This window comes from Sorex fumeus, unplaced genomic scaffold (genome assembly GCF_029834395.1).
Source record: "Sorex fumeus unplaced genomic scaffold, SorFum_2.1 ptg000039l, whole genome shotgun sequence".
NCBI lineage: Eukaryota > Metazoa > Chordata > Mammalia > Eulipotyphla > Soricidae > Sorex > Sorex fumeus.
This window is the reverse complement of record NW_026606096.1, coordinates 11,166,613-11,178,103: the sequence shown is the minus strand read 5'-3', so window position 1 is coordinate 11,178,103 and position 11,491 is coordinate 11,166,613.

Below are 11,491 nucleotides of genomic sequence, written 5' to 3'. Positions count from 1 at the left end.
AGGGCCAGCGAGCTCAGAAGTTTCTGAACAAATAAACCCAAATAGGTATAAGCTAAAATACATTATAATTAAAATGGAAAGATAAAAAAGATAGAGCATCTAAAAGCATCAGGAGAAAAGCAAAACATCATACACAAGAGAATCCCCATGAGAATCACAGCAGATTTCTCAACTAAAATTCTACAGGAAGCTCCATAATGGTGTAAGGTATTAAAACTGTTGAATAGAAAAAACCTCCTGCCAAGAATATTCTATTAGATAAGGTATCACTTAGATTCCAAGGAGTGAGAAAATTTTTTGAACAAATAGCCAAAGGAATTGCTGATCACTATACCATCTCTACAAGAACTAAAAGGATTCTATAGAATGATAGAGAGCTGGAAGGAGTTCTGTGAAAGTAAAAAAAACTTAACCAGAAATAGTAATATACCTAATAATGATTAAAAAAAATGTGGAAAAGAAAGTAACATTGAGGTGTCTTAGAATGAACTAGAGATTTGGTTAAAATTTAATGAAATGTGGGGCTGGAGTGATAGCACAGCCGGGAGGGCGTTTGTCTTGCACGCAGCTGACCTGGGTTCAATTCCCAGCATCCCATATGGTGCCAGAGCACCGCCAGGAGTAATTCCTGAGTGCAGAGCCAGAAGTAACCCCTATGCATCGCCAGGTGTGACCCAAAAAGAAAAAAAATTAATAAAATCTAAGTTCAAACATTAGATGTAAATTTTGTGTTAACATCAAAACAAAAATATTTAAACAAGAAGAGGCAATGTGGGACAGAGCCATAGTACAGCGGGTTGGGCGTTTGCCTTAAATGTAGCCCACCAGGATTTGATTCCTAGCATCCCATATGGTCCCCTAAGCTCGCCATAAGTAATTTCTGAGTGCAGAGCCAGAAGTACCCTCTGAGCACCAACTAGTGTAATCTCCCCCAAAAGAGGCTATACAACCTGTTCACTACCAAAAGACAAAAGATATATGTGTGTGTGTGAGAGTGTGTGTGTGTGTGTGTGTGTGTGTGTGTGTGTGTGTGTACAAGGAAAGAACTGCCCTCCCGTTGTTCATCGATTTGCTCGAGCGGGCCAAGTAATGTCTCCATTGTGAGACTTCTTGTTACTGTGTTTGGCATATTGAATACTCTTGGTAGCTTGCCAGGCTCTCCAAGATGGGCGGAGGAATCGCAAGGCAAATGCCCTACCACTGTGCTAATGACAAATTGCAAAAACATCCAGAATCCATATATGAATATGGAAATAAGTTATTTCAGATCAATAAAATCCGACTTCAATGGCCTGAACTCACCAATCAAAAGGCACAGAATGACTGGGTCTCAGGAAACCAGTAACATCTCCATTGTGAGACTTGTTGTTACTGTTTTTGGTATATTGAATACACCATGGGGAGCTTCCCAGGCTCTGCCGTGCAGGCGGGATACTCTCGGTAGCTTGTCGGGCTCTCTGAAAAGGATGGAAGAATCAAACCCGGGTCGGCCACATGCAAGGCAAATGCCTTACCCACTGTGTTATCACTCCAGCCCCAGAAACGCTTAGATTTTGACCAAGAAAAGTGAGTGTGGATTGAATGGGTCCAGTGAAATTTAGTGGTATGATATCGGGACTTAGGTGGTGAGTGTGGTAACACTATACCTCTACAATATATAAATATTTAATGGTCTTGAAAACCAATATCACTCAATAACGTGTGGGGTATTTCCCCCACAGGATCAATAGCTTCAGATCTCACTTATTGTACTCTACATATAATATTTACTAATTTTGGTTGAACTTCCAAGTGGTACTCAGGAGAGCTCAGGAGACTCAGGTGCCTCTCCTGGAATACTGAGTCTTGTTGTGTGGGTCTGTGGGTTCAGTGCTGACATGGTTCTGCTCAAACTTGGGGTTCAGAGCATGCAAGGCATATATTTCTAATTTCTTGAGTTATCTTTCTGGTCTAATTATGTTTTTTAAATCATTGTAAGTCAAGTTTTCTATTTTTTTCAATCAAACACATTTCTAATCAATTCAGTGCTAAGTTGTTCAACTTTCTATATCTTCAGTAATATTGTTATCTCCTCTGAGAAGTAGCCCAAACTTTTAGGTAGACTGCTTCTTCCTTCTCGTAAGCATTCATGACCTTGGGCATTTATTTACCTTGGGGTTAAGTCAAATAGTCCTCCGTAGTTATCATGTAATAGTTAGTTGCTAAGATCCTGCAGTTGACTATGAGTCTGATCTTAATCTCTCACAGGTCTCTGCAAGGCTTGCTGAGATCCACAAAATAGAAGCTCCAAAAACACACATCAAATTGGGAATTTCATTCACAGCTCACATCACTGTAGTGTGAATTCCACCCTTTGAAATCTGGAAGACAACAGTTGGCTCAACTCACAAGCTATCTCTACTGGCAGGAAATACTCTGCAATTTCTATAGTCAACTCACCTAGCGGCAGGGTATCAAGAACAAGATGTTAAAAGACAGAGATCAATATTTGAGGACTCCTCTGAGCAAGTATTATCAAGATTTCCCTTTCTACTGCTTTCATGTTTGAGTTAGAGTCTCCCTAGGACCTGCACAGCTGCAGAAATTCTTCATTGGAGGGTTGAGTTTAGAAATGACCAAGGAAGGTCTGAGAAGTCATTCTGAACAATGGCCATGCTCGAAGACTGGATGACAATGAGAAAATCAAACATCAAACACTCTCAAAGTTTGTCACATACACCACAGTGGAGGAAGTAGATGCGGCCATGAGAGTACAGCCTCACAAGGTGAATGGAAGAGTTGTGGAACCAAAGAGGGCTGTCTCAAGAGAACATTCTCAAAGACCTGGTGCCCATTTAACTGTAAAAAGTTTCCCTTCACCCCTGCCACCCTTTTTTTTTTTTTTTGCTGGGTGGGACAACCCAGAGTTGCTCAGGGCTTACTACTGACTCTATGCTCAGGGATTACTCTTGCCAAGCTTGGGGGAACCATTTGGAATCCAGCCAGAAATTGAATCCAGGCCAGCCGCTACCCACTGTACTATTTCTCCACCCCCTGAATAAATGTCTCTTTTTTTTGTAAGGATGAGAAGAAAGGAAGGGCATGTTTGGTGCTATAAGGGAAAATTTTAATATGGAAACTAAGTTTCCCTTGTATATGTATTAAGTGAAAATATAGCCAAAGGGGTGGAAGTAACTCACATCAGTTCAGAACAAAAGCTATCCAATTTGGTGCCATGTCAGAATGTCCTGGGAATTTTGAAATAAGTCAAATATCCAAACTCTATTGTTGATGAGTAGCATTAAATGAGTCTATGCTACATCCACTCTCTCTCCATTCTAATTCTTTTTTTTAATACTTAAAAAAAATTATTAATTGAATCACTGGGAGAAACAGTTTGAGTTTCAGTCATACAATGATCAAACACTCATCCCTTTACCAGTGCACATTTTCCACCACCAAGGTCCCCAGTATCCTCCCTCCTCCCATCTCACTTATTCCCTGCCTCTATGGCAGACAATTTCCCCCATACTCCCTCTCTCTCTACTTTTGGGCATTGTGGTTTGCAATACAGATGCTGAGAGGCTATCACATTTGGTCCTTTATCTGCTTTCACACACATCTCCCATCCAGAACTATCTCCCCAAACATCATTGACTTAGTGATCTTTTCTCTATTCCAGCCGCATTCTCCCCCAGCTCATGAGGCAGGCTTCCAAGCATGGAGCAATATTCCTGACTCTGTCTCTACTGTCCATGGGTGTCAGTTTCATATTATATTATTTTATATTCCACAGGGCTGGAGCGATAGCACAGCGGGTAGGGCGTTCGCCTTACAAGCGGCCAACATGGCCGACCCGAGTTCGATTCCTCCGCCCCTCTCGGAGAGCCCGGCAAGCTACCGAGAGTATTCGATATGCCAGACACAGTAACAACAAAGTCTCCAATGGAGACGTTACTGGGCCCGCTCGAACAAATCGATGATCAACGGGAGGGCCTTTACTTACTTACTTATATTCCACAAATGTCCACTCTAATTCTTAAAATGTCCCTAAGTGATTCTGACATTCAACTAATGATGAAAAACACTTAGTGAGAGGAAAGGAGGGGAATAGGTAGGCTTCTAGGAGGAAGTGATTTACAGACATGAAATTTGAACTCACGGAATTGAGGTGCTAATGGCTGAGGGTAGCTGAGCTCAGTGGCAGGAAGTAAACCAATTGCCAATCAGTCAGACTAGCTGGAGATGAGTATGCCAGTTGGTAAATGCAGTTAGAAATAGAAATGGTTCTGTCTGGGAAGAGCCGTGAACGGCAAGCCAGGAAGCTTCGACCATCCTAAGGACAAAGATAAACCCCAGGTGATCTATATGTCAAGTAGCATGATCAAAGAGAAATTTAAGATTAGTTCACATGTCGGAGAAGTCTAGATCATAATATCTGAGTTATTAAATGATAATGCAGGCCTATTAAGAAAATTAGCCAGGAATTTAAGCATTCACTAGTAAGGCTCTCCCAGGCTAGCTGACCTTCCCGCCACCTCAGTCCACCCCATACCCATCAGACCTGAATGACATTCCTAACAGAATCCCACTTTTCTCTGGGATTCCTCCGTATTAGCCACCATGCTTCTCTCTTTCTTTGCTCTGTCATAGAACATCATCATGTCTGGGACCTTTTTAGTTTTCAGGAAAGAAAAGAAGGAAAACCAGAAGAGATCTGTGATAGAAAGTGTTGGGATCGGGAGTTCCCTGGCCCTGGGAGGCGCGGAGAGACCAGATAGTCACAATTCCTGCAGGAGTAAAAACGGGGTTTATTTAGACCAGCATGCTGGGGCTCCGCAGCATACCCCAAAAATGGGCAGTGGCTGAGAGCCCCGAACTTCTTCAAAGGGGATCTTATATAGGCCTTCACTGGCCGTTACAGCAAAGCCCGCGCATTTCATAGCCAATAGATTTGTAACAACATATACTTTCTTAACCAATCCATTTAAAAGTACCTCACTCCTTAGCCTATAGATTCAAAGATCAGCATTTACGTACATCGATTGTCAGCACAAGCAAGGTTATAGCTGGAATCATTAAGCCTTAGGTAATCTCCCTTGACCATCCTCGTTTTGTGTTACCCAAGTCTGCAGGGTGCTTTAGTGAGACAATACATTCCAGGAAAGGGCAATTTCCCCCAACCACCAGCATCCTGAGTTAGCCTTTACCCAAATCTGCAGGGTGCTTTACTGAGACAATACATTTCAGGGACAGTAAATACACCTGAATCTTGTAGAAAGAAGTTATGCCCTGTTCACTTTGCAAGTCCCCTCTCCCCCAGGTGCAAAGCAGCCAAGCAGTTTTACAGAAAGCAATGTTGCAAGTTAGCTAAAGTACACAAAAATTTGATGCCCTAATATGGATTCTTTCAAAAGGTCAACACAGGACTCAGGAAGGCTCAGGAGTACCGAGTGGAAGGGAATGGAAGAGAGCCAGTCCCAGGAAGGGAGGAAAGAGACGAGCAATGCAGTGCCGGTGAGCCAGGTGTGGGGAAAAGCAGTGCAGTGCACAGCATTTGCAACAACTCTGACCGGTAGGAACTGCATCAGATTACATGAGGAGGCAGCCCTTGGAAAGTTTCTGAGAGTGGGTGGGTATTCTAGCCGCTTGATTGAGCAGGATAGCAGAGGGTGGAGGTAGGAGTGGACCCAAAGGGAAGCTGGGGAGAATTTGACAGTCAGCTTCCAGAAGACCCATCAGGTTGGACAGAAACTGGCACCAGAACCCAGGGCGATGACAGAGTCACTACAGCAAGTGGCACCAGGACGGCTCTGAGGACGACACCTAGGCCCGGAGCCTGAACTTTAGGTTCTCTGGGCAGCTGGGGTCAGTTTGGACCCTGCTGACAGTGATGGGATGCAACCAAGGCTCTCTCCAGCACTTGAGTCTTCAAGAGCAGCAGGAAGCTTGGGGGGCAGGGAGGGAGGGGGGGAGATAGGTGCAGTCCACTTGCTTGGGCTCCAGCGGTCAGACCGGAGAGGTAGGTCCAGGCAGTGTTAGCTGAAGATGCCCAATGCCAAAATGAGAGAGAGAGAGAGAGAGAGAGAGAGAGAGAGAGAGACAGACAGACAGACAGACAGACAGACACAGACAGACAGACAGACAGAACAGTATTTGATTTATTTTCAGGTTTAGCATGGATTCCAAACTAATGAAAGAAAAAAAAATTTCTGGTTATATCTTCCCTGAGAAGCCACATGATCAGCCACATTTCCCTGTGCATCCTCACTCTCCCATGTTTTCTTCCTTCATCCCAAACTCAAGGAACCTGCTCCCTCCAGCGTTATCCAGCAAACCATGAGTTCGAGGAGGCGGCTCACATGATATCTTCTGAGCAGGCAGTGTCCCGCGGAAGAAACAGCCCCGATCCACAGTCAGAGCCAAGTTCCCATCCTGGCTTTATCCTGGACCCACTAATGCATGACCTGAGCAAGTGGGGCTCTCATCTTGGCCACCTCCTGGCCAGACGGCTTCCAAGTTCCCTTCCTGCTCCCCCACTCTGACTTGTTATAGCACTGTGCTAGAGATGGGGTCAGGAAGGTGGTGAGTGCAGAACACTTGGAATGGGTTTCCTGATGGTTCCCAGCTCTCCTGTGTGGCCCACGGCTTTGCGTTGTTGCTTCTACCCTGGCTAATGTGGTCCAGTGATCTGCGTGATGCGGAGGAAGAGGCAGGAGAGGTCAGACACTGGGTAGCATCCTGCTCATGGCGAAGTAGAAGACAAGGGGGCATCCTTAAAAGAACCATGCTGCCATAGAACTGTTGCTGCCTGCGGCCCCCACCTTGTCTGAGAAGTGGAAAAGGACCTGTCCCTGAGGGGATCCCCCCACAGCCACACACTGACTGGAGCAGAGCTCATCTCTTGCCCCTGGATGAGGCATTTCTGCACTGTTGTTTATGTTCCAGAATCTTCTCCCATAGATTAACCCAAACCTAAATGTGACTTGAAATTCTATCCTAACTCTAGTCCAGCCTTTGCCCACTGCTTCCCTCTCTTCATGGCAGATTTTCCTAGACAGCATCCTCCTTTTTTCTTTTTTCTTTTTGGGTCACACCCAGCGATGCATAGGTGTTACTCCTGGCTCTGCACTCAGGAATTACTCCTGGCGGTGCTTGGTGGACCATATGGGATGCTGGGAATCGAACCCAGGTTGGCTGCATGCAAGGCAAACGTTCTCCCCGATGTGTTATCACTCTAGCCTCTAGACAGCATCTTCTTAACAAACCACTTCACAATAAAATTTGTCTCAAGGGACCAGGGAAATAGCTCATGGGTTAGGATGATGCCTTGCATGAGCTTGACTTAGGTTTAATCCCCGGCACCAGATGATCCCCTGAACATCACGAGAGTTGCCCTTAGGACCTCCTAAAGCCAGAAGTGACCCTAGTGATGCCCAACACCCCAGGGTCTAAGTAGCACCACAGCCTCGGGCCCTGGCATTGAATACTCTATCTGATTTGCCAAAGATCTCCAGAAGCAGCCTTTGAGCCACCCGAGAATGACTTGGGAGACCCCCTCCTTCCCACGTCCCTGTCTCCCCAAATCTCTCTCAGATATTTTTTCTAAGGACTTGATCAGAAACAGTGCAACACTGTTACAACAACACTGTCCTCCCGTTGTTCATCGATTTGCTCTAGCGGGCCCAGTAACATCTCCATTGTGAGACTTCTTGTTACTGTGTTTGGCATATTGAATACTCTCGGTAGCTTGCCAGGCTCTCCAAGAGGGGCAGAGGAATCGAACCCAGCTCGGCTGGGCTGGCTGCGTGCAAGGAATTTATTTTTATTTTATTTATATAAACTTGTTCACATTGATATGCAATTATATGCAATATTCCAATACCAATCCCACCACCATTATTTCCTATTTTCCCAGCCACCATCCAGGCCTGCCCCAATAGCAGGCCCTAAATGATTTTTTTATATTGCTTGCTTTGATTAATTCACTAAAACTGATCAAAACAGAATTCCTTAAAGAAAGTGTGAAGATTGTTGTATCTCAACCTGGATCCATTAAGCTCTTGTATAAAAGATTACTAAAATATTGCTTATGGGTTAAGTCTTGTGGTTGCCTTCTAATCTACATCCCATTCAATGTGGTGCGCTATCCCTGGCATGTCAGTGACGCAGAGTATAAGATGTCGTCCCAGGAATTCTAAATTTGGATAGGGTATTACAACTGGGGTTAAATTATTAACTGGGTGGTGACTTTGGACTCTGGAAGCATCTCTGCAACTCGCTCATCTCTTTCAGGATTTATTTATGAGTTCATGGATTATGACCGGTTAATAAGCTTATTTGGTGCATGCCAGAGGCAGTTCAGGGGCAAGACTGCCAGGTTCCTGGGAGAACTGGGCAATGCAGGGAAGTCACTCATCACCGACTCCATGGAAACCTACATGGAGATTTTGGTCACCAAACCTGCATACCTGAGTTTTCAACAGATGCGTTCAGATGAGAGGCTCACCTGAGCCTGTGGGGGGATCCAGTTGTGAGCATGGTGGTGATTGGGTTTGGGGGGTTTAGGCTGCTAGGGCTCTGCTGGGGCAGGTGAGGGGACTCACTCGCCCCCCTCCAAGGTGCCCTGGACCTGAAATTCAGCCTGGTTTGAGGTCTGGAGGAATCTCTTCAAAATAGTGCATTTAAAAGAATAAATAAAACTAAAATGTCACTAACAAGTAAAATATGAATGAGATCAAAAGATGTATAAAAGTCAAGGAAGCAAAGCAGCTAAATGAACTAAAAAAAAAGAAAAGCGGTATCTTTCAAGATTTATTTATGAGTTTCTGGATCACAGGCATACAATAATCTGTTTGTATTGAAAGAAAGCAGAGAAAAACTAACTTCCTGTTTGTCCCTAGAGGGCAGTACAATAATTAGTTCCCTGAAACCCCATTTTGCCAGATTTATTTCTTATGTATCACAGTGACTTCAAAATAAGAATCTACTGCACTTCCTAGGTAGCACCCACCAGTGTCTTGCCCGACTACTTACCCTGTTAATGAAACTCCGACAGCAAATTTCCCTTGTAGAGACCCGATCCATCTGTTGAGTTCAATTCAGAAAGGCTCAGAGGTGAAACTCTCCCAGCTTTGAGAGGGGACTCAAAGCTGTGCCTAATAAGGGCTGGAGCAAGCTCAGTGGGCTGAGCACATGCTTTGCATGCAGACTAGGGTTTGGTCCCCATTACCACATGGTCCCTGAGAACTGCCAGCAGTGAACAACACTGCCAAGAGTAGCCCCATTGGATGTGGTCCAAAATCAAAAACCTGTGCCTAATGAAAAAGCTCTCTGGGGTGCTGGAGAGAAAGCACAGTGGGCAAGGGTGCTTGTGTTGTATGCGACTGACCTGGGTTCCATCCCCAGCACCCCATATGGTCCCCTGAGTCCTGCCAGGAGTGATCCCTGAGCACAGAGTCAGGAATAAGCCCTGGGCACCACTGGGTGTGGCCCAAAAAGGAAAAGAAAACAAAAAAGAGTTAAGAAAGGGAGAAGAAGAGGAAGGGGGAGGGGAGGGGTGGGGAGGGGAGGGGAAGGGAAGGGAGGGAAAGGGAGGGGAGGAGAAGGGAAGGAAGGGGAGGGGAGGGGACAAGAAGGGAGGAGGGGAAGGGAAGGGAGGAGATGACAGGGAAGGGAGGGGAGGGGAGAGGAGGGGAGGGGAGGAGGGGAGAAACTCTCAGGGCCACTGTTCTGGGGTACACCTGTCAGGCTTCCCAGCATGGCTGACAACATAGGCTTGGGCCACCGCGCTTGCTTTTGATCCCTGGTTCTGCTCCTTGGTGACTGTTTGACCTAGCCTCCGTGTCCTCATGTGTTATTAATACATTAATGCAAAGAATGAGCTAAGGCTGTTCTGGCACGTAGCGAGGTTCAGTATGTGCTTACTATCACAATGAGTAATTGCTCGTTTCTTTGCAGACATTTCGTCTCAGCTGCTAAGCAGCCATGCGAGTTTGAGCACTTCAAACTCTTAAACACAAGGCCGGCTCAGACACCCTCTGAACCCCTTTCTGTCTCTCAAACTGAGTGAGTTGGGCTGGGGCCACAGTACTGTGGACAGTACTTGCACGCAGCCAACCTGGATTCCATCCCCAGCATCCCATACGATCCCCTAGCCCGCCAGGAGTGATCCCTGAGTGCAGAGCCAGAGTTAACCCTGAGCACTGCCCGGTGTGACCCAAAACCAGGGGAAAAAAAAAGTTTTTAATTAAAAAAAAAAAATCAAATGAGTTGACAACCTACTAATTATTGACTTTGAACTCAGCAGGATTCCAGACCTTAAACTGTACTTGGAACCTGGACATTTTTTTCTCACGTACCCAATGAGACTTGTGACAGGTCATTGTATGTGTCAACTTAATGAGCTGGCAACGCCTACTTTTCAGGGATGGGGTGAGGCTTAAGTGAGAGAACGTGTATTCATGTCCCAGAGATGTGGTAACAAACCGATTTAGCAACTTAGAATAACACAGCTATGTTTTACAGTCCTTGGGCCCAGAAGCCTGAAGGTTGCTGACAGAGCCTCCTTCCTCCCAGAGCTTTTTCTTCCTGCTGGCCCCCACTTCCCTGGCTTGTGGCCTCACAACATGACACTCGGACTGTTCCTTCTCAGACTCCAACTCCTTCTTTTTCTTGTCAGGGCCCTGGTGATTACATTGTATCCAGAGAGAGAATCCAGAATCATTTCTCAAGGTCCTTAATTATACCTACCCAGTTCCTCTTGCCACATAATAATCCACTAACAGGTTCCAGAAATTAGGATGTGGACACCTCTGAGGGGCCGTGATTCTGTGTGCAGCAGCATGTTAAAGGACAGGGGCAATAATTCCAAACACTGAATATGTGTTTCATAAATGGCATTTATTTGGTAAGAAAAAAAAGAGAGAGAAAAGCGACAGGTTTACGACAACTAGTTAATGTGATGTGGCATTCCGTGATCAACTACCAATTGCCACTTACAGAAACAGGCTTCAGGGTGACTGCGCCACTGTCGAGGATGATGTAGACTCTAAGCAGAGCAAGTGATGGATCCCCGGGACCTGGCAGCCTTGAGGAGGGGTGCCACACTGACCCAGGCACCTTGAAGTTGGCACCAGCCTGCATTTGGGGTCACCACCCAATTGAAATGTGCGCCCTGATGGGACCCTGAGACCTAGCCTATCCTTGGTGAGTGATGAGTAAGGAGCTGAAGCACTTCTAAGAACTGTCAGCAATTGTTCTCTCAACAAAACTGACCTGTAACACTGTAACCAAGTATGCCTCATGAAACTGTTAAAATCGGGGCCAGAGAGAACAGTATGCAGAGGGTTTGACTAGCATGCGGTTGACCCAGGTTCAATCCTCAGCACCCCACATGGTTCTCCAAGCTGGCCTGGAGTGATCCCTGAGCACAGAGCTAGGAGGAAGCGCTGAGCATCACTGGGTGTGGCCCCAAAAGAAAGGGAGGGAGAAATTAATTCTTTTGATCCAG